Source organism: Diceros bicornis, chromosome 32, assembly GCF_020826845.1.
Source record: "Diceros bicornis minor isolate mBicDic1 chromosome 32, mDicBic1.mat.cur, whole genome shotgun sequence".
NCBI lineage: Eukaryota > Metazoa > Chordata > Mammalia > Perissodactyla > Rhinocerotidae > Diceros > Diceros bicornis.
Window position 1 is genome coordinate 4,426,402 of NC_080771.1, and position 23,815 is coordinate 4,450,216.

Here is a 23,815-nt window from a genome sequence, read left to right on the forward strand (position 1 = left end):
GAGATGGACACGGAGCTGCGTCGGGCCCAAGCCTTTCGTCATCAATGTCAACCCTCTGGTGGGCTGTTCTGGATAGCCCGGAGATTCTCAGGACAGGGAAAAGGAAGGGGAGGGATTTCATATTCCATGAGTGAGGACTCTGTTCCAGGCCCGGGATAGGTGCTTTAGTTACAGCGAGGTTCTTAATTCTCACATCGTCTCTTTGAGGTGGATGTTGCCGTCACCACTTAAAAATACACATTTGTTTATATTATTATCGCAAACTTAATGCTTATCCTTATACGATGGTTGAACACCACATAGGTATATAAAGTAAAGGGTGAAATTCCCGCCTCCCATTCTGCACCCCACCCTTTATTCCCATCCTTGACAATGCAGCATGCATCTTTTTAAGCTTTCCACAATACAGGTACAAACACACTCACACACAAGATTTTTAAAAAAATTTTGGTAGAATATACCTAACATAAAATTTACCATTTTAACCATTTTCAGTTCAGTGGCATTAAGTCCATTCACATTGTTGTGCAACCATAACTACCAAACATTTCCAGAACTTTTTCATCATCCCAAACTGAAACTCTGTACCCATTCCCTTAAACAATAACTCCCTATTCCCCCTCCCCCCAGCCCCTGGCAACCTCCATTCTACTTTCTGTCCCTATGAATTTGACTACTCTAGGTGCCTCCTATAAGTGGACTCATACAGTATTTGTCTCTTTGTGGCTGGCTTATTTCACTTAGGATAATAACTTTGAGGTTCATCCATGTCATAGCATGTGTCAGAATTTCCTTCCATTGTAAGGCTGAATAATATTCTATTGTATACACATATATACCACATTTTGTTTATCCATTCATCCACCAATGGACACGGTTGCTTCCACTTTTTAGCTATTGTGAATAATGCTGCCATGAACATGGGTCTACAGGAATCTGTTCAAATCCCCCTTTCAATTTTTGGGGTATATACCTGGAGTGGAATTGATGAATCATACGGTAGTTCTGCGTTTAATTTTTTGAGGAACCACCATACCATTTCCCACGGCGGCTGCACCATACATTCCCACCAGCAAAGCACAAGGGTTCCGATTTCTCTGCATCCTTGCTAACACTTCTTTTCTTCTTCTTTTTTTGATAACAGGACCCTAATGGGCATGAAGTGGTGTCTCACTGTGGCACAGGTTTTAATCTCACAAAAATGGTATCATACAATGCAAACTGGCCAGCGTGGTACCTTTTTATGGCAGCACATCCCAGGAGTTCCTTATTACCACTATTGTCTTGTTGGCTTGGTGCATTCAGAGAAGATGGCAGATCCCTTTTGGAAGGGGTAGGGGAAGCCCCCTGGTCCAGTCGCTAGGGCTGCATTATAGTCAACGGCCCCAAGCATAGTGGCATAAAACAGCCATTTGCTCACAGCTTCTGTGGGTCAGGGATGGGGACAATTTGTCTCTGCTCCATGATGTCGGGGGCCTCAGAAGGAAAACTTAAAGGCTGCCATATTTTCTACTGCTGCCATAACAAATTACCACCAACTTAGAGGCTTAAAACCACACAGACTTATTATCTTACATTCTTATAGGTCAGAAGTCCAGCAGGGTCAGCGGGTCTCTGCTCAGAGTGTCACAGGCTGAAGTCAAGGGGGCAGCAGGGCTGTCTGTGCTCTTTCTGGAGGCTCTGGGGGGAACCCGTTTTCTCCTCATTCAGGTTGTCGGCAGAACTCAGATCCTTGCGCTTGTAGGACTGAGGTTCCTGTTTCCTTGCTGGGGTTCTCAGCTTCCAGAGGCAGCCTACGTTCCTGGCCTGTAGCTCTGTTCCTCCACTCCCAAAGCTAGCCGCTGCCGGTGGGCCCTCTTGTGCTTTAAGTTGCTCCTGCCTCTCCCCAGTGGCATCTCTCTGACAGTCTCTCCCTGACGCTCTCTGCAGCCACCGAAGGAAGGTTCTTCGCTTCTACAGGCGCCTGTGGTTAGACTGGGCCCACCTGTGTGACCCAGGCTGCTCTCCCATCTCAAGGTCCATGCCCCTATTTCCACCTGCAGCCCTTCTGCCATGTAACGGAACACAGTCACAGGCTCTGGGGATGGGCGCATGGAGATCTCCGAGGGCCATTATTCTGCTGGGGACTGGACTCATGTGAAGGCTCGTTCACACACGTGTCTGCTGGTGGATGTTGTCTGTCGGCTGAGAACTTACTGGGGCAGTTGGCTGGGACACCCCCACATGGACTCTCCACACGGGCTGGGCATCCTCACAACGTGGTGAGAGAGAGAAAGAGAGAGAGAGAGAGAGAGAGAGAGAGGAAGAGAGAGAGAGAGAGAGAGGGGAAAGCTGTATCATTTTTGTGTCCTAGCCTTCGCAGTCATACAGCATCATTCTCTCTCCTCCAGAGCACATGGGACTGAAAATATTTTGGAAAATACAGTCTGCCATACCCTCCTAGGTCGTCGTAGTAGTAACAACAGTGATAATAATAATAATAGTAATAGTAGTAGTATTTATTGAGTTCTTAAAAAGTGCCAGGCTCTGTTCTAAGCACTTTACATGCGTTTTCTCATTTTAATCCTTGAACCACCCTGTTACATAGATACTTTCATTATTCACATTTGCAGATGGAAACTGAAATCAAACTTCAGTGGAAACAGGCACAGACTGGGAACTGGAGAGAGTTAGGTAATAGCCAGGCTTGGGGGAGCGGATGTCTGAAGCAGTAGACTTGGTGATGGAAGGTGGGCTTAGAAAGTAGAGGGAAGAAAACAGGCCGGGAGGTCTGGGATGAGAGGGCGGGTCAGTCCTTGGCAGTCCCACACTTGAGCCGGGCTTTGAAGGACGGGTCAGACTTGGGGCAGCAGTGGTGGGGGAGGGTGTTCTATGTTTAGGGCACAGGCTGGATCAGAGGCCGGGAGGCCAGACATCCGTAGTGACAGGGGAGGTGTGGGCACCTTGGCCAAGGGTAGAGGGAGAGGTGGGATGTTAGGGAGAAGCAATGGAGGGCCACGAGGTCGGCTGGGACGTGTAGATTTCTGCTGGGGACTGGGGAGCTATGGCAGGCGGGAGAGCAGGGAGGAAGGGCTTTTCTGTTCTGGAGGGGCAGTCTTAGGGGAAGGGACAGCAGCTGAGGTTGGACCCCTAGCTGGCCTGAAGTCTCGTCTTTATCTCCAAGCACTGCTCCCACCCCTTCTCCTCTGTCCTGGAGGGAGGAAAGCACAGTGGACGCCCTAAGGTCCCCACAGAGACCTGCTGAAGGCCAGCTGGGCAGTGGGCCAGCGGGGCAGCAGGGTGAGCTGGACTTCTGAGATCCAGCCTTGGGTCAGCTGGGAGACCCCTGCCTCGCTGTGCTCTGGGGATGGAGGCAGGGCTATACGCCCACCCACCCAGGTCCCACAGGGTTCTCTCTCCTCTCTGTGAGTCTCTCTTTGGCGCTGTGTCTCTATTTTCCCTTATGCTCTCATCCCCTTCTCCCCTGCCCTCGTGCATTAACATGTCTCTGCCCGGGTCTGAGCCCCTTTTACAGACAAACTGACGGAGGCACCGAGGGAGGCGTCTTCAGAAAAGTTGACCTCATGGCTCTCAGGCAGCGGCGGCGAGCTGAATTCCCTGCAGGTCTCCTGCTGCCACACTGAAAGCTGTTCAGCAAATCTCACCATCCCCGCCTGGGCTAGCCTGGGCCTGGAGGGGGGTCAGACGCCTCCCCCAGGGAGCTTGGCGGGGCACTGGCGCGAGTTTAGGCTCTGCAGCCACACGCCTGGATGCCAAAGCCGTTACTAGTGGTACGACCGTGGGCGAGTTGCTTCATTTCTCTGTGCCTGTTTCCTTACCTGTAAAATGGGAGTAACCAAAGTAGCTCCCTCGTGGATTCTGTGAGATTAAATGGGACGGTGCCCGTAGTGTGAGTGCTCTGGAGAGTTCCGGCCCCTCGTGAGAACTGCATAAGAGTTTGTAAGTAAATGTGAGTTTTTCATGCACAGCAGAGCCTGGTGGTTGGAGCACAGGATGCAGAGTTTGGGACACACTCACGGCTCCCTAACTGCGTGATCCCAGGGGGTTATTTAACCTCTCTGAGCCTTGATTTCCTTATCTGCAAAATAGGGCTGTCAGAGTGGAATTAGCGTCAAGTGAGATCCTGCAGCTAAAGCGTCTAGTGGATAGTGAGTGCTCCATGAGCAGGCCCATCGGGACCCTCTCACACCCCAGGTCAAGGGCAGGAAGAGCTGCAGCCTTGGTCAGCGAGGAGGGGTGGCGGTGGGAACAGGCCTGTTGCGGCAGCAGGGACCGGCCTCGTCCCCTTCCCCAGACCTCTCTCCCCCACTAAGAGCCTTGGCACGGGACGTGGCCTTCAAGTATTTGCCCCTCACTACCCCTCCCCGCTTTCTCTCTTTTGGGGCCTGCTTCGTCCCCCCTCCATGTGATTCTGGTGGGACTGCCAATCAGGGGTCAGCCTCTCTGCCAGAGAGCAGATCATGTGATTCCAGCCAGCTAATCAGGGGACCTCGCCTGCCTGGAAACAGTGATTTGTCCAGAGCTGGGTGTGTGATTCAAGGAGAGCCAATCAGAGTCCCTTTGAGGGAGATTGATAGCAGTGCTGGGAGAGGGGATCTCCACGAAAGGCCATCCTCCCCACCACTTGGAACAAGCCTGGTTGATATTTTAACTGACACAGAGGAGAGCAGAACTGAGACTTGGAGAGAGACAGGTTCTCAAGGACACAGAACCTCTGGATCCAGCCGTGCCTGAAGATGGTGTTGGGCTCCCAGTTAAAGGAGCCAATCAATGCCCTTTTTCACTTGAGCCAGTTTGAACTGGGTTCTGTGACTCAGCCCAAAGAGTCCTGACTCACCCAGAGTCACACTTCATGCCCCTTCCTCCACCATCCATCTGTCCATCATCTCCTGGGCATCTCCCTGCCTAACCTTGCTCCTCTCCATCTCCTGGTCCTTCGCCGTAGTTCAAGCTTTTAATCCACTTCTTTCCAGTGGTCACGAAAAGTAGGAGCAGATGAGAGAAAGGAAGACACAGCGGAAGGAGGCAATGGAAGGGGGAGGCAGAGATGCACCATTTGAGCTGAGGGAGCCTGAGAACCGAGGATCCAGCTGCAGCCCCGTCACAGATTTGCACAGCCTGCGTGGCTGACAGCCACTCGCACACCCACCGTCCTCCACCGGATCCCCGCAGTGACTCTGCAGTTAGCCTGCTTCTTTCAGACAGGAGGAAAACCGAGGCACAGAGGCTGAGTGACTTCTGCAAGGTCACACAGCTAGGAAGCGGCAGAACTGGGATTAGAATCCGGGTCTTTTGCTTTAAACTTCATCCTCACAAAACCTCAGACAGGAAAGGACCTCCCTCAGGCTTCCAAATATGCAGATAAGAAAACCTGAGGCCCAGATGGGAAAGAGGCTGAGTCATGGTCTCCCCAGTAGAGTGGTGATTTATGAGATGCAGGGCACAGGTGCGAATATGTACACACACGCACGCGCGCGCGCGCGCGCACACACACACACACACACACACACGGGCAACACCCCCTCTCATTGTGTGCTCAGGGAGTGACTAAAACCTTTCAGGGTGCTGGGGATGGGGGAGGCAAAGGCAGGGTCTGGAGCATAAACAACAGCTCTTTAAGAAAATATTGAAAACAATAAAACAGTGCTGTGTGGCTTCCCGTGCAAAGTCCGGCCTCCTTCCCTCCCCGACGGTCGAGGGCTAGTCGCCAGAGCGTCCGCGTTCACTCCCAGCCTGGTCTCCTGACCACTGTCCATATCTCTAAATAACTCGCGTCTGCCACTGCTTCCTGAGTCACCAGATTTGGACATTGTCTATTGACTTCCAGCTCTGATAGATGAGGATGTCCCTCACACCCACGCCCCCTCCGCTCGCCACAGCCTCCCATTATTAATTCCCAGCGCTCCCAGTGGTTCCCTGTCTAACTTTGAGGACTCTACCTCCCGCTCTGTTTCTTGGTCCTGCAGTGCTGGCCACCCCTCCTGCAGCTGCCAAAGCCCTTCTCAGTCAGACGAGGCTCTCCAGGCCCTGCCTGTCCGGAGGCTCCACAGTCCCTCTCCTGACGTCCAGGAACGCACCCGTGGGGACTGGCCAGTCACCACCGTCAGAGGATCCTGGATCCTGGGTTCCTTTTCTCATCGTGCCGTCCCTCCTCTGTGTTCTGTCCCCACCCCAGGCTCTGCCACTGCCCCCTGCACGGTCAGCGGGCCAGGAGTCCTGCAGCCTTGCTGTGGACATTCAGCTTCCTGGGGTGCTGTGGCCTGACTGTCTCTGCTGTCGCCTCCCCATCTTCCCCATCAGCACTCAGAAACAGAAATGAAAGTCTCCAGGAGACTTTCTCTTATTGTGAAATTATCTGGCTTCATTATGTCATCAGAAAAAGAGAGAGCCAAATCACACCAAGAGCCGACGGGCGTCTGACAGGCGTCCTCAGCCGAGGCCCGAGCAAGCCCTGAGTCTGCAGCCACTTAGCTCCTCTCCTTTACCTTTAAAACACGAACAAGGGGGCCTTTTGTGGGGGCTGTCGCTTCTGCTCGGCCCTTCTGAGTCACTGCATATTTTTATGTGTTCAGTAATATACAGTATGAGTCATTCTCCAGCTTGGGGGTATTTTGGGACTTGTGCTGTTTTACTTACAATTGCAGAAAAAAATCAAATATTACAGAGGTGATAAAAAATACAGCATATTCATATGACCCAACTCAGTGTGTGTACAATGCTGGGGCTGGGAAGGGAGCTGGGGCATGAAGTCATTGCAAAGGGCTCCAGGGAAGGGTGGTTCAGGTTGCATGCCAGGCCTGACCCCTTTTTGTTGAAGTCACATAAGGGGCTGAATATGACATTCCCAAGAAATCTTCTTATCCCAAAGGCAGAAGGTGCTGGCCTATTGATCCAATTCCTGGGGGTCCAGGGAGGAAGGGAAAGTTCCTCCCTCAACGGGAGCTGAGCCTTCACGATTCTCTAGTCTGTAGATGGGGTGTGTCGTGGTGGGCAAGGGTGGGGTGGAAGTGGGGTGCAGGGAACAGTGCTGAGGTTGTGCTCCCCTCCGTGGGCCAAGCCTGCAGCTTGCAGTGCGCCCTGACAGAGCCCCCGTCTCAAGGGCTAACGTGGCCGGCTCCATGTGCAAAGGGGCTAACGCTCGTGCACGTGCTTTGATAAGATTTCTGGGAACGTGAAGGGATGCTGAGTGGACTCATGGGCCTCCACAACAATGGAGAAACCGAGTCACAGTGCGAGAGGATCCTGAGAGGTTGTCATAGGGCCGGCCCCCAAAACAGGGATAAGCATCATCTTCCTCTACCTGCATGTTCCCCCTGCTGCTGTGCTGACTCTTTTGTGCCACCGACTTTGGGTATGTCACTTCCCCTCTGTGGGCCTCAGTCTCCCAGTCTGTAACCTCGGACTAGGTGATTAGCAGAAGCTGATGCAGCCAGATGCTCTGCTTCTCTGACAGGCATCTGTTTATCTGGGTCTGGGCCACCGAGGTCAGGGCCCCGGTGCTTCTGGGAGCCCACATCTGCAGGGCACTGGGGGCAGGTCCTGGGGAGCCAGGCATGGCCCAGATACCAGGGGTTCTGGCATTAATTGCATTCCGAGCACATGTCTACCTCTCGGAGCTGAGGGGCCTGTCTCTTTCTATTAGTTTAACAAGCCCTGGTATTAATGAGATTGCTCTATAATTGAACCTTTTCACGGGTCCCTCGGTAATGAAATTATGCTAATTTGCATTCAGCACCACCAGGCATCCATCACGCAGGATCAGCCGGGAGCGGCCGGTGCCGCGGCGTGAATGCACCGCTAATTATCACTGAAATGAACAAACCCAGCAGTATTATTATTTCATCTTCTGCCCCTTCCCTTCCTCGCTACCCACCTCCCCGCCCCATCCATATTTTTTGTCTTTTATCCACGTGACTTCCCGGGGTCGGGGTGGGGTAGGGTGGGAGGGGCGCCCGGGAGGATGCTGCGTCTCCACTGTGTGGCAGCATGGGCCAGGGAACCACCGGCTCCGGATGGCTGCCTGCGTGCTGGGGGTGCGCGTGTGTGGGAGAGCACGCTGATCCTCAGCATATGTGCAACGTGTGCTGGGGTCTGGGTGTGTAAACACATCTGCATTTGTGTGGGACGCTGGGTGTGAACCCTGGGCGTGTTTGTGCTGTCTAGATGGGAGCGTGTGTCTGTTTCTGCAGATGTGTCTGCTTGTGTGGGAGTGTGTGTGCCTGTGTCAGTCTCGTGGCCGAGGGTGATAGTGTGCCTCTCTGATGTCTGGCTGAGGATATATGAGTCATATGTACATGTTTTGTGAGGTACATATCTGTTCAAGTGGGAACCTCAGCAAATATCTGTGCCCATGTCATTGTGTGTGAGTGTGTGTTGTAGACATAAGTACATTTATGCATGAGTCTGGGTGTATCAGTGTGTGTCTAGGGGTGTGTCTAGTGTGCAGGGCTGTAGGATGCCTGTGTCAGTGTGAATGGGGCTGCCAGTGTGTGTCTCTCCGTGCCTGTCGGGGTGTAAATCTCTGGGTCTGTTTAGACGTGTGTGAACATGTACATATGTGTGCGGCCACGTGTCTGGGAGCATCCAGCTTTCTAGGGTTACCTAGTGGTGTGGGAGTGGTGGCTCACTGAAGGATGCCACACCCAGAGGGACTCACAATGAAGCAACAGGGAAACTGTGATGATGGGGAGACAGCAGAGGGCCCTGTTTGCTGGGCCCCAAGCTATCCTCCTCTCGGGTAAACCCGGAATAGTTGAGACAATTTCTGGCCAGGCCTGCTGGATGGGGCTTAAGGAGGAGTTTTATTTGATTTAGAGAAAATAATTTGATGTTCCTTGCTAACCTGAGTATGTGTAGTAAAACTCACTCTGGCCTCATGGGGAAATATTTGTTGGGTGTCCCTCTGTGCTGGCCCCCTGGTGGGTGTTGGGGGCTAGTGGGCTGGGAGGGAAGGAGGTCTCTGACCCCCTCCCTGCCTGTCTACCAGGACAGAACATGCGGCAGCTGTGCCACCAATCAGTCACCTACTTTGGCGAGCCTCTCCCTTCTCTGAGTCTCAGTATTCCCGGCTATGAAATGGGCATGGGAGAAACATTGGCTAACGTGGTTTCTGAGGTCCCTTCCAGCAATGCCGTGGCTCTGAGAATTGTTGTTTTAGGGGAGATGCTCTTATCATATGATGGACAAAAGTCTGGGCTAAAATGAGATCAGTAATGTGCTGGTAAATGTTTAAAAACTAGCTTGATGAAAAAAATTTTGCCTGTGTATGTATATATATAAAATAAAATTTACTTTTATGAAGGAACGCAGCACACAATTTACAAATAATAATGAAGTATAAGGTACTTCTTATTGTAAATTCCGTATAGTTAATTGATTCTCCTAGAATGCTTTCGTTGATTTTTGCCAAACTCTCCTGTTTATAAACAACCTGCGGTTGTAATTGATGAATGAGTAGTTCTGAAAAGTGGAATAGCTGAAATGTATATCAAAACTTCACTCCTTTGTCAATGACGCGAGTGACTTCTTGCTGAACAGTTTTTAAATACTGGGAGAATATTTCCTCGATGTTTTGTGCTATTAGCAATATAGTGGCTACAGACACGACACACTTTTAAGTGTAATACGCATTATTAACATTTTCTCCATCAGTTGCTCAAGTCTAGACAATCAACGAAACAATAAATAGACCTCTGCTTTGTAGTGTTTGCCGATTTCCATGGTGTAAATACTCCTACCATGGCCAATTTCAGGCCACTAATGTGATGTCACTGAGCCTGGAGCTGGGAAGAGATGTGCAGGAACACACATGTATATAGTATTTTCACCATCAAGATACAACAGGTGTAAATAACCTCAAGAGCACAGATAGTCGTAAAATAATTAGGAAGTGATGAGTGTTTGAGTATTATTATTTTTGTTTTTAATATAATTTATTTAATTGTGAATTACATAATTTCCTTGTTAATAATGGCTACGTTTGACAATCTGCCCACAGGTTTTTGGAAAGTGTAAGAATTGACTCGTAAGCTGCTACAAGCCAGCTCCAACCCAGGTGCTGAATGAAATAGAGCAATGCACAGCTGGCTACACTTTAATCACTCGACGCAAAGTAGCCGTCAGTGTAGTGTTACTACCACAATTGTCGCTTCTTACCCAATGTCAGGTGCCTGTGCCGTACGTAGCGTGTTGCTTTAGACACGAGTTCTTCATTGGTGACACAGAGTTCGTGATCTCTCCTCTGTTTCCTAGAAGTCTGAGTGAAATGTGGGAAACCACTTTGTGGATGCTATGGGTTCTAGAAACTGGGTAGGGCCAGGTGGGGCCACAGAGAGGGCAGCAAACATAGACAGCTTACACCCCTGATTTCTCTTTGTGTGCATGTTTTAACAAATACTTTAAAACATTGAGATAAAATTTCAAACGCTGGAGTGCGTAGATCTTAAGTCCACAGTTTGATGAGTTCTGACAAATATGTGACTAATACCCCAGTCAAGATATCGGCCATTTTCATCACCTCAGAGAATTTCCTGATGCCCCTCCCAGTTCAATCCGTTTTCCTCCACCATAGGCAACCAGAGTCCTCATTTACATTAACATAGTTTCGTTTTGCTTGTTTTTGAACTTGATATAATGCAATCATACATATGTGGTCTTTTGTATCTGGCTTCCTTTGCCCAGCATTATGTTTCAAGATCCATCCATGTTTAGTAATGGTAGCTTATTAGTTTTACTTGCTGAGTATCCCATAATATGTTTATAATTCACCTGTTAATGAACATTTAGATGGTTTCCAGTTTGGGGCTATTTTGACTAAAACCTCTATGAACATTCTTGTACACGTGTTTTGGGACACTTATCTTTGTATCTACCTTGGGTAAATACTCCCTTGGAGTAGAACTTCCTGGTCTGGGTAGGTATGTGTTTACTTCAGACATTTATCCAAAATGGTTGTACCAATTTACACTTGTGTGAGACTTCTGGTTGATCCAGATTTTTGCCAGTATTTGGTGTTGTCAATCTTTAATTTTAGTCGTTATGATGGGTGTGTATAAGTATCTCATTGTGGTTTTAATTTGTATTTCCCTGAAAATCAATGATGTTGAGAACTTCGTTGGATGCTTATTGGCAATTCATAGATGTTCCTTTGTGAAGGGTCTATTCAAATCTTGTGCCTATTGTTTATTGGATTGTTTGTGTTTTTATTATTGGGTTGTAGTTCTTTATATATCATGGTTACCAGTCCTTCATCATGTACATTGTCTCCAGGTCCATGGTTTGCTTATTAATATTCTTAATCATGCCTTTTTATGACCAGTTTTTTTCTATTTGATGAAGTCTAAGTTATTATTCTTTTCTTTTATTGATTGTTTTCTGCGTCTTGTCTAATTAGACCTTTGCCTACCCCCAGGTAGTGAAGATATTCTCCTATGCTTTCTTCTACATTCTTATAGCTTTAGCTTTTACATTTAGCTCTATGATCTATCTCAATTTTTGTGTATGGTGTGAGGTAGGGGGTGAGGTTCCTTTTATCTCATATATTTATCCAGTTGTCTCAGCACTATTTGTTGAAAGCACATTCCTTTCTTCATTTAATTGCCTTGATGACTTTATGGATAATCAAATGTGTGAGTCAATTTCTGGGCTCTCTAGTCTATTGTATTGATCTATTCATCTTACTTTTCATTATCATACTGTCTTGATCATTATAGATTTATAATAAATCTTGAAATCAAATAGTATGAGTCCTTCAATTTTGGTCTTTTTCCTTCAAGATTGTTTTGGCTATTCAAGGTCCTTTGAATTTCCACATAAATTTCAGAATTAACTTGACATTTATACAAAAATAAACTGCCTATGATTTTGATTGATATTGTATTGATTTTTTAAATTAATTTGGGGAGAAGGGACATCTTAACAATCTTGATTTTCCAGCCCATGAATGTGGTGTATCTCTCCATTTATTTAGGGCATCTTTCATTTCTTTTAGCAAAGTTTTGTAGTTTTCAGTGTAGAGATTTTGTCTTTATTTTGTTACATTTATTTCTGATTATATTATGTTTTTATGTTATTGCAAATAGTATAATTTTAAGATTTTATTTTGTAATTGCAATATTTTATTTACTACTATATAAAAATACAATTGGTTTTTGTATATTAACCTTATATCCTGCAGCCTTACTAAATTCTTTATTAGTTCTAATGGTTTTGATAGATTCCTTAGAATTTTCCTATATAAATAATTATATAATCTGTAAATAAATGCAATTTTTCCTTTCCAACATGTATGCCTTCCAATTCTTTTTCTTACCTTATTACACTGACTAGAATCTCCAGTACAATGTTGGATAGAAAAGCTGAGAGCAGACATACTTGCCTTGTTCTTTTTTTTTTTAACTTTATTTATTAATTCCGCCTCCCCCCCAAAGCCCCAGTAGATAGTTGTATGTCATAGTTGCACATCCTTCTAGTTGCCATACTTGCCTTGTTCTTGATCTCAGGGCGGAAGTTTTCAATACTTCACCATTAAGCATGATGCTTGTTGTAGAGTTGTTCTTTTTTTTTTGTCTTTTCGGTTTACCTTTATTATATGGAGGACATTACCATCTACTTGTAGTTTGCTGTAAGCTTTTGAATGGGTGTTCAATTTTGTCAAATGCTTTTTATGTCTATTAAGATGATCCCATGATTTTTCCCCTTTATTTTGTTAATGTGGTAAATTACATTGTATGCCTTTCAAATATTAAATCAATCTTGCATTCAGATAAATTCCACTTTGTTGTCATGATATGGTATCCTTTTTACATATTGCTGGATTCTGTTTGCTAATATTTTGTTAACTATTTCAATGTTTATGTATAAGAGGGAGATTGTACATATTGTTCAATTTTATTTTATTGTAATATCTGTGTCTGTGGGTTTATTTTTGTGGTATCTAATCCTTTTTATTGTGGTAAAATACACGTAGCATAAAATCCATCATTTTAACCATCTTAAAGTGTACAATTCAGTGGCATTTAGTACATACAAAGTGTTGTACGACCATCACCACTATCTAGTTCCAGAACATTTTCATCACCCCCAAAGAAAACCTCGTATCCATTAAGCACCACTCCCCATTTCCTTCTGCCCTCTAGCCCCTGACAACAAGTAATCTGTTCGCTGTCCTTATGGATTTTCCTATTCTAGCTATTTCATATAAATAAGTTATACAATATGTGACCTTTTGTGCTTGGCTTCTCTCACTTAGCATAATGTTTTCAAAGTTCATCTATGTTCTAGTGTGTATAAGTACTTAATTCCTTTTCATGGCTGAATAATATCTCATTGTATGTATATACTATATTCTGTTTATCCATTCATTAGTTGATGGATTTTTGGCAATTTCCACCTTTTGGCTATCACAAATGGTGGTGCTATGAACATTTGTGCACAAGCTTTTGTTTGAACACTTGTTTTCAGTTCTCTTGGGTCTATACTTAGGAATGGAATTTCTGCATCATATGGTAATTCTATGTCTAAATTATTGAGGAACCACCAAACTGCTTTCCAAAACAGCTATACCATTTTACATTCCCACCGGCAATATATGAGGGCTCCATATTCTCTACTTCATCACCATCATTTGTTATTTTCCAGGTTTTTTTAATTATAACCAAGCTAGTGGGTGTAAAGTGCTATCTTACTGTGGTTTTGATTTGCATTTCCCTCATAACTAATGACATTAGCCTCATTTAATGTGCTTATTGGTAGTTTGTATATCTTCTTTGGAGAAGCATCTAGTAAAGTCTTTTGCCCACGTTTTAACTGGGTTGTTTATCTTTTGGTTGTTGAGTTGTAAATTAATAGATACGGGATACCAGATCCTTATCAAATATATGATTTGTAAATATTTTCTTCCATATGGTAGGGTTTTTTTTCACTCTCTTGATAGTGTTCTTTGATGAATAAAAGTTCTTAATTTTTTTTGTGGATTCTTTAGAGTTTTCTATATATAAGATCATCTCATCTGCAAATAGAGATACTTTTACTTCTTTCCAATTTTGAAGGCTTTATTTATTTTTCTTGCCTACTTGCTCTGGCTAGAACTATTTCAATGTTGAATAGAAATGGTGAAAGTAGAATCTTAGTCTTGTTCCTTAAGGGGGAAGCTTTCAGTCTTTCACCATTGATTTTGATGTTAGCTGTGGGTTTTTCGTAAATGACCTATATCATGTTGAGGAAGTTCCCTTCTTCTCCTAGTTTGTGTTATGAAAGGGTATTGGATCATGTCAAATACTTTTTCTGCATCATTTGAGTTGATTGTGTGTTTCTTTTCTTTCATTCTATCAATGTAGTATATTATATCCATTGATTTTTGAAGGTTGAACCATCCTTGCATTCCTGGGATCAATCCCACATGATCATGGTATATAATCTTTTAAATATGCTGCTGGATTTGGTTTGCAGTATTTTGTTGAAAATTTTTGCATCTACATTTATAAAGTATGCTAGTCTATAGTTTTCTTGTATTGTTTCTGTCTGGCTTTGGTATCAGGGTAATGCTGATTTCATGAAATGTGTTAGGAAGTGTTCCTTCCTCTTCAAATTTTTGGAAGAGTTTGAAAAGACTCGTATTAATTCTTCTCTAAATATTTGGTAGAATTCACTAGCAAATCCATGTGGTCCTGGACCTTTCTTTGTTGGGGGGTTTTGATTACTGATTCAATCTCTTTACTTGTTATAGGTCTGTTGAGATTTCTGTTTCTTCTTAGGTCAATTTAGATAATTTGTGTGTTTCTAGGGATTTGTCCATTTCATCTAGATTATCTAATTTGTTGGTGTGCAGTTGTTTATAGTGTCCTCTTTTAATTCTTTTTATTTCTGTAAGTAATAATTTCAGTAGAAATATCCCTGCTTTCATTTTTGATTTTAGCTATTTACATCTTCTCTTTTTTTCTTTGTCAGTCTAGCTGAAAGTTTGTCAGTTTTGTTGATCTTTTCAAAGAACCAATTTTTGGTTTTATTGATTCTCTCTATTGTTTTTCTATTTCCTATCTTATTTATCTGATGCTAATCTTTATTATTGCCTTCCTTCCGCTAGCCTTGGGTTTAGTTTACTCTTCTTTTTCTACTTTCTTAATGTGTCAGTTACGTTTTTGATTTGGGATCTTTTTTTTTTTAAATGGCCATTTAAAGCTATAAATTTCCCTTGAGACTGCTTTTGTTGATTCCCATGAGTTTTTGTGTGCTGTGTTTTCATTTTCATTTGTCTCAAAATATTTTCTAATCTCCCTTGTGACTTATGCTTTGATCTATTAGTTATTTAAGGGTTTGTTTAATTTTGAGATGTTTGCACATTTTCCAGTTTTCCTTTGTTATTGATTTGTAGTTTCATTCCATATAGTCAAAAAAGATACTTTGTATGATTTCAATCTTTTAAAATTTACTGAGACTTGTTTTGTGACTGAACATACGGTCTATCCTGAAGAATATGCACTTTAGAAGAATATGTGTTCTGCTGTTAGGTGGAATGTTCTATATGTGTCTGTTAGATCTAGTTAGTTTATACTGTTTTTCAAATCCTTTACTTTCTTACTGATCTTCTGTCTATTTCTTCTATCCATTATTGAAAGTTGGATATTGAAGTTTTCAACTATTATTGTAAAACTATCTATTTCTCTCTTCAATTCTGTCAATTTTGTTCTTCACATATATTGGGGATCTATTGTTAAGTGTGTACAATTGTTGTGTCTTATTGATGGATTGACACTTTTACCAATACATAATATCCTTCTTTGTGTCTTGTAAAATTTTTTACTTAAAGTCTATTTTGTCTGATATTAGTTTAACCAGCTCCTCTCTCCTTCAGTTATTATTTGCATGGATAATCTTTTTTTACCTCCTTTCACTTTTAACCTATCTGTGCCTTTGGATCTGAAGTGAGTCTCTAGCACGTAGCATATAGTTGGATCATGTTTTCTTAACTGATTATGCCAATCTCTTCCTTTCAGTTGGAGATTTAATCCATTTACATTTATAGTGATTACTGATAAGGAAGGACTTACCTCTACCAACTTGCTATTTGATTTCTAGATGTTATATTTCTTTTTTGTCCCTCAGTTCCTCCTTACTGTCTTCTTTGGTTTAATTGTTTTTCCTAATGTACTGTTTTGATTCCCTTCTCGTTTAATTTTCTGTATATTTTTAAAGTTATTTTCTTAGTGTCTATCCTGGGGATTACAATTAACATCTTAAACTTACTTATAACAGTCTATCTTCAATAAATACCAACCTAGCTTTGGTAGTATACAAACCTTTGTTCCTATACTGCCCCATCGCTTCCCTCCTATATGTTCTTATTGTCAGAAATTATATCTTTATACATGTGTGCTCATTAACATAGATTTATAATTATTGTTTTATACATTTATATTTTAAATCATATAAGAAAGAAACAGAGAGGAATTACAAACCAAAAATACAATAATACTGACTTTTATATTTCCCTATGTTGTTATCTTTACTGGTGTTCTTTATTTCCCCATATTTCTTCAAGTTACTGTCTAGTGTGCTTTCATTTCAACCTGAAGGACTCCCATTAGTGTTTCTTGTAGGGCAGGTCTACTAGTGACAAACTCCACTTTTGTTTATCTGAGAATGTCTTAATTTGTCCTTCATTTTTGAAGTGCAGTTTTGGCAGATAAAGAATTCTTGGTTGACAGTTTTTTCTTTCAGTATTTTGAATATGTTATCCCACTGCCTTCTGGCCTCCATGCTTTCTGAGAGAAATCTGCGGCTAATCTTATTGAGGATCTCTTGTACGTGACAAGTCACTTCTCTCTTGCTGCTTTCAAGATTCTCTTTTTGTCTCTCGACAGTTTGATTACAATGTGTCTTGGTGGATCTTTAGGAGTTTATTATACTTGGGGTTTGTTGAGATTCTTGGATGTGTAGATTCATGTCTTTCCTCAAATTTGGGACGTTTTGGTTCATTATTTCTTCAAATTTTCTTTCTACCCCTTTTTTCCTCTCTTCTCCTTCTGAAACTCTCATTACGTGTATGTTGGTATACCTGGTGTTGTCCCATAGGTCTCTTAGTCTCTGTTAATTTTTCTTCATTCTTTTTTCTTTCTGTTCCTCAGATAGGATAATCTCAATTGACCTGTCTTCAAGGTCAGTGAGTCTTTCTTCTGCCTGTTCAAACCTGATGTTGGACCCCTCTAGTGAATGTTTCCTTTCTGTTATTCTACTTTTCAGCTTCAGAATTTTTGTCTGGTTCCTTTGTAAATAATTTTAATCTCTTTATTAATATGTGTTAAGACATTATTCTCCTGTTTTCCTTTCATTCTTTGTCCATGGTTTCCTTTAGCTCTTTGAGCATATTTAAGACCGTCAATTGAAGTCTTTGTCTAGTAAGTCCGTCTCTGTGCTTCCTCAGGAAACTTCTATTAATTTCTTTTTTTTTCCTGTGACTCAGTCAGATATTCTTATTTCTTGCATGCATTTACTGGACATTTTGAATGTTAAAATGTGTACCTCTGGAAATCAGATTCTCCTGCACTGTTGAGTTTCTTGTTGCTGCTTGTGGGTTGTAGTTGTTTGTTTAGTGACTTTTCTAAACTATTTTTGGAAACATTATATTCTTTGTCCTCTGCTGTCACTGAAATCTTTGTTCCATTAGATTTGTAGTCAGGTAGTGATTTCACAGAGATTTCCTTAAATGCCTAAAACAAACACACACACATGCACACACAAAACTAAACCAAAGTTCTCCCAGTCTTTGCAGATTGGCTCTGTGTTGGAGGCATTTTTCAACGCTTAGTAACGTCTTCTTTTTCCTTCTGCTCATTTATAACCCTATCATAGCCTTCACTTCAGGCTTTTATGGAGACTAAATGTGAGCAGAAAGTAAAAGCTTTGAGTCTTTTCAGGTCTTTTATGACATGCATTCAGACCTGGGCATGTGTGTAGACTTCTAGATGCCCCAGTATACTTGGGAACTTTTCAAAGCTTTTATTCTTCTCGTCTCTCCTTCCCCAGCTTATTCTTTACCATATTATTTGGTTTGTCTGCCACTTTCCCTGTCTGTTTTCCCCTGCCTTAGATGGCTGCAGGTAGTATCTTTGCTTTTAAGTGTTTTGACAGATGCCACTCTGAGAATGTTTTGAGTTTGGTAAAACAAAGGCAAGCCCCTGGGATGACTCCTCAGGGATCCACAGGATAGGGCAACACACATAATCACAATTCTTTGAAAATAAGGTCTGTATTCCCCTTTATGACACCAGAAAGCCACACCAGGAATGTGGGTGATGTCCCCATGGCCAATGCTGAGCTGGTGACTGGGGAATGGTAGATGGGTAAGTCAAACTGCCAAAATGCTCTCATACCAAAATTTAGCAGCTTACTTCTTTATTAAGCATTCTGCTGCTTGTTTTAAGTTTTTGATTAGACTCCAGAGTTCTGAGAAAGTTGATTCTGGCGGTTTTTGCTGGCTTAGTTGTTGCTTTAGTGGAGGGATGGAATTTTGGAATACCCTACACTGCCATTTTTGGTGATGTCACTCCTCCGCTGTCTGGTTTTGATAATAGGGTAATATTAGCCTCATAAAACACATTGGGAAATATTTTCTCTACCTATATATTCTGGAAGATTTTGTGTAAGACTGAGATTTTTTTTTTTCCTAAGTGTTTAATAGATTTTACCATTGATGTCATCTGGGCCTATAGTTTTCTTTGTATAAAGATTTGGTAATAAATTGAATTTATTCAATAGGTAAAAGGCAATACACATTTTCTATTTCATTTTGTGTCCATTTGGATTATTTTTAAAAGAAATTTTTTCATTTCATCTAGTTTGTTGAATGTATTGGCACAAAGTTTTTATTTCCTTATTATTTTTTAAATGTCTGTAGTATTTGTAGTGATTTTCCCTTTTCATACTACTGATGTTGGTAATTTTTGTTTTATCTCTTTTTTTCTTAATCATTTTTCCTGGGGTTTAATCAATTGTGTTATTAATCTTTTCAAAGTACCAACTTTTGGTTTTGCTCTATTGTTTATCTGTTTTTTATTTCACTGACTTCTGTTCTCATTTCTATTATTTCCTACCTTCTAATTATTGGGGATTAATTCTAGCTCCTTAAGGTAGAAACTTAGAACATTGACTTTTAAATCTTTCATTTTTTAAAATAATATAAATATTTAGAGTTGTAAATGACCCTCTAAGCACTGCTTCAGCTGCATTCTCCAAATTTGGATATTTTATGTTTTATTATCATTTGATTTGAAATATTTTCTAATTTCTCTTGTGATTTATTTTTTAATCCATGGATTATTCAGAAGTGTGTCGTACATTTTCCAAATATTCTTGGATTTTCTAGATATATTATTATTACTGATTTCTAAATTAATTTTGTTGTTATCAGAGATTTTACTCTGTAAAATTTCAATCTTTTGGAATTTATTGGACTTATTTTCTGGCCAAATGTGTGGTCTATTTTAACGACTGTTTCATGGGCACTTAGAAAGGATGTATACTGTGCAGTGGTTGAGTGTAGTGTTTCCATAAATTTCTATTAAATCAAGTGAGTTGGTGTTATGTTCACATATCCTTACTGAGTTTTGTCTGGTCTTTTTATTAATTACTATGAAATGGGCTTTAAAATAAATGAACATGCTTGTGGATTTGTCTATTTTTCCTTTAGTTATGTCAGTTTTTGATTCATGTATTTTGAAACTCTGTTGTTAGGTTTATAGGCATTTATGATTGTTGTGGCTTCCTAATGAATTTCCCTTTTATAATTATGAAATGTACCTGCTTCTATCTGAAAATACTCTTTGTGTTGAAGTCTACTTTTCTGATGTTAGTATAGCTACACTAGCTTTTTCATGTTTACTGTCTGCAAGGTATTGGTATACCTTTTCCCTTTTCCTTTTAATTGATGTCTTAATATTTAAAGTGTTTCTTTTGTAGGAATAAAGTTGGTCTTGCTTGTGTGATTCAGAATGACTATATCTGCCTTTAATTGGAGTGGTTAGAACAGTTACATTTAGTGTAATTATTGCTATGGTTGGTTTTAAACTTATCATCTTACCGTCTGTTTTCTATTTGACTCATCTTTTTTTCTTGCATTTTCTCTTTCTGTTTCAATTTGGGTATTTAGAATACTTTTGTATTCCATTTTGTTTCCTCTATTCTCTTTTTTTTGTTATACATCTTTCTATTTTTAGCTATCATGCTCATCATAGTCAACTTAGAGTTAACATTCTACTTCACCTAAACTGTAAGAACCTTATAACACTACAATTCCATTTACTTTTCTCTGTTCTTTGTGCTGTTATTGTCATATGTCTATATCTATAAATATCTACATCTAAGATATATATGCATATATATGTGTATATATTATATTCTACAAATATTATAAACTCCACAAAACAATTCTCATATTTTTGCTTTACATAGTCAGTTGTCTGTTACAAAGCTGAAGAGAAAAAAAAAGTAATCTTTTATACTTAACCACACGTTTACCATTTTCAGTGCTCTTCATTCCTTCTTCAAGATTTGAATTTCCATCTGATTTAATTACCCCTCAGCCTAAAGAACTTTTAATAGCATTTTTTCTTTTTTCTTTGTGGTACAGGTCTGCTGACAAATTCTCTAAGCTTTTTTTTATTTGAAAATGTTTTTATTTCACCCTCTGTTTTGAAGGATATTTTTGCCAGATATACAATTGGTATAGATTTTTTTTTCTGTCAGTGTCTTAAAGACACCATTTCTTTTTGCCTTTTTTTTCTCATCTCTATATTTTCAGATAAGATTACCCATCAATCACATGATTCCTTTGCACGTATTTTTATCTTCTCTTCTGATTGCTTTTTGGATCTATTTTTTTCTTTTTTAGCATTTTAACTATGAAATGCTTAGATGTGATTTTCTTTATATTTAGCATATTTATCTTGGGGTCTGATGAATTTCTTGGATCTCTCAGCTGATGTTTTTCATCAAATTTAGGAAATATTTCTTCAAATATTTTTCTTCTTCATTTTCTCTCTCTTAGCCCTCTGGGACGCCAACAGCAGTTATTTTAGACCATTTAATATTGTTCCACCATTGCCAAGGCTCTTTCGAATTTTTTACGTCTTTTTTCCCCCCGACGCTTCAAAATGGGTCATTTCTCCTGATCTATCTTTAAGTTCACTGGTTTTCTTCTGCTACTTCCAATATGATTTTAAGACCATCTAGAGAATATTTCATTTCAATTATGATACTTCTCAGTTCCAGAATTTCCATTTGGTTCCCTTTTGTGGTTTGTATTTGAGAGTCCCCATTTTTTATTCATCATGTTCATATTTTCCTCTAAGTTCTTTAACATATTTATAATAGCCATTTTAAAGTCCTTGGTTGTTAATTCCAACTTCTAAACATGTCAAAGTCTGCTTCTATTATCTGCTTTCCTCCTTGATTTGGGGTCACTTTTTCCATTTTTTTTTTTTGTGTGTAGCAATTTTTATTGTATTTTGGATATTCTGGAGTTTGCTGTCTTCTTTTAAGTGGTGTTGAATTTTGTTACGGCAGGCAGTTAAATTACTGGTGGATTCTCTTGATTCTGTTAGGTTGCATTTTATTTCTTTTAGGATAGGTCTATTTAGGTTTTGCCCATAGTCTTAGGACATGATCTTGTTCTAGGATGTGATTCTTTCTTCTAAGGCATAGACTTTCTGATTTCTCAACTGAATGCCCGAGGTGCTCAGTGAGGATCTCGTCACTCTTGCTGGGTCACCACTCCCTACGTGGTGTGATCTCTGATATTCAGCAATCAGCCTTCAGCAGCAGCTCTCAACTAGCCTTGCAGAATCTTGCTTGGCACATGCATAGCACATCTATTCATTGGATCCCAACAGAAATTTCTGGATCCCAGCTTTTAAGCAGCCCATCCTACTCCAGTACCCTGCCTTGAAAACCTGGAGTTCAGGCTGGTGAAGTGCCCAAGGAAAGAATTTGAGAAAGGAGAAGATTCTTACAATGTGTTCTTTACCACTTTCCAGCTGTGTAATCAGGATGACTTGCCTAATTTCCCCTTGCCTCAGTTTCATCATCTGCAAAATGGGGATAATGGCAGTACCCAACTGATAGGGTTATATTGAAAATTAAATGAGATAATATGCACAAAGTACTTAGAACTGTGTCTAGCACATAGTGGGTGCTATAAAAGAATTATCTTCTATTTTTCCTCCTGGCCCCTCAGAGCTGGTCTGTGGCTCATGCACACAGTGGAAGCACTTGGAAGACGGGGCTTCATGGTGAGAGAGGCTTATTCTGGGCCCTTTCCGTGAGCTGAATGAAAAGCTTTATGGGGTATCTGTAGATCAGTAATGTAATCAAACTCTAGAAGAATCCCACTGCAAGGATGGATTCCTCCAAGAAACCAGCTAGGTGACTGCCTTTTGGAGAAAATACCACCATTTGCAAAGGCCCTATGCCTTGCCACTGCCTCTGTAAAGCCCTCTCTGATTTCATCAACCCAAGAGAGATTGGGATGGGTGGTGGTTACCAAGGGTGAAGAGGTGAGGAGACTAGGTGCTTTGGGATGGATACTTGGAAGCCACTGCTCCCTCAAAGCATCCCTCTTCATGAGGTGCTACTGACGTCCAGCCCATCCCTTGATTTCCTGAAGAGTCTTTTAAAACCTAGAATTTTATAATGACAATAAAAGGATGCACTACAAATAAATTGACCTATCAAAGATAGGGCTGTCAACTACCCATCCCTTCTCACGGGGACAGAGTACTAGCTTCTGTCTGAATGCTCCCTGGATTGCTCCTCTTCCCGCTGAGTCCACATTTGGCATCCATGTGGACAGGCCATGGCTGCTGTGTGCTGCCCGCACGCCCTGAAATACATCCACGGCTTGTCTTCACTCCTGCCTCACCACGCGAGAATGTGGTCTTTCCTGAGGCCAAAGGCAGACAAATTGGTGGCAATTTTGCCAACGTTCTGATGCAAGCTGCTCAAAATTAGCCCCCATTCCCTAGACCTCACTAACTGGGTGTCTACGTCTGTACCTCTGTCGGTCCCAGTCTCTGCTTAGCCGACCACTAGTTCCAAACTCTCTTAGTGGAGTTCTGTGGTCAAAGAAGTTTGGGAAATACAGGTTAAACAGAGTGGGACAGGATTATTTACTGAAGGATTATTATTACTCTGCTCACTTGCATCGTGACTCTCTAATACGCAGCAATCAGTGTGTCCATATTTTCACTGAGTGTCTTCTCGGTGGATCAGCGTTCTGCCCGAGTCACCTGGGGAAACGCTGGATTTGAGCACAGCAGTAACAAGAACTGCTGTTTACCTTGGGGGAGGTTGAATGCTGGTGGCTTCTGTGTGTGTGTTTGTGTGTGTGTGTGTGTGTTGCTGTTGAACCTTCTCATTTCCAATAAATGGTTCCTAAAGTGCTTTGAGGACAAGGAGCATTTAGCTGTCTTCTTATGTTTTCATTCTGTAGCACTGAGGCCAGGCCTGCACACTAGGAGTGGATACAGATACCGTGTGACAGAGAAAGAAGGACACAAATGGCTTTGCTTTACCTTACGCGTCAGGCCCTCCCAGCATGCCGAGCTCTGGAGTGATCCCCATCTGAAGGGAACTGAGAACCGGGAGGCCCTTGAAGGCCACTGAATTCAATTCTTTCATTTTGGAAAATGGGGAAACCGTGGCCTGTAAGGGAAGCCCTTGCACGAGGCCGGGCAGAATCAGAGAGCCCTTGAATGTTGGGGTATACACCTACCGAGCAGTGCTCCTCAAACGTGACTGCATCTCAGCACACCTGGGGAAATTA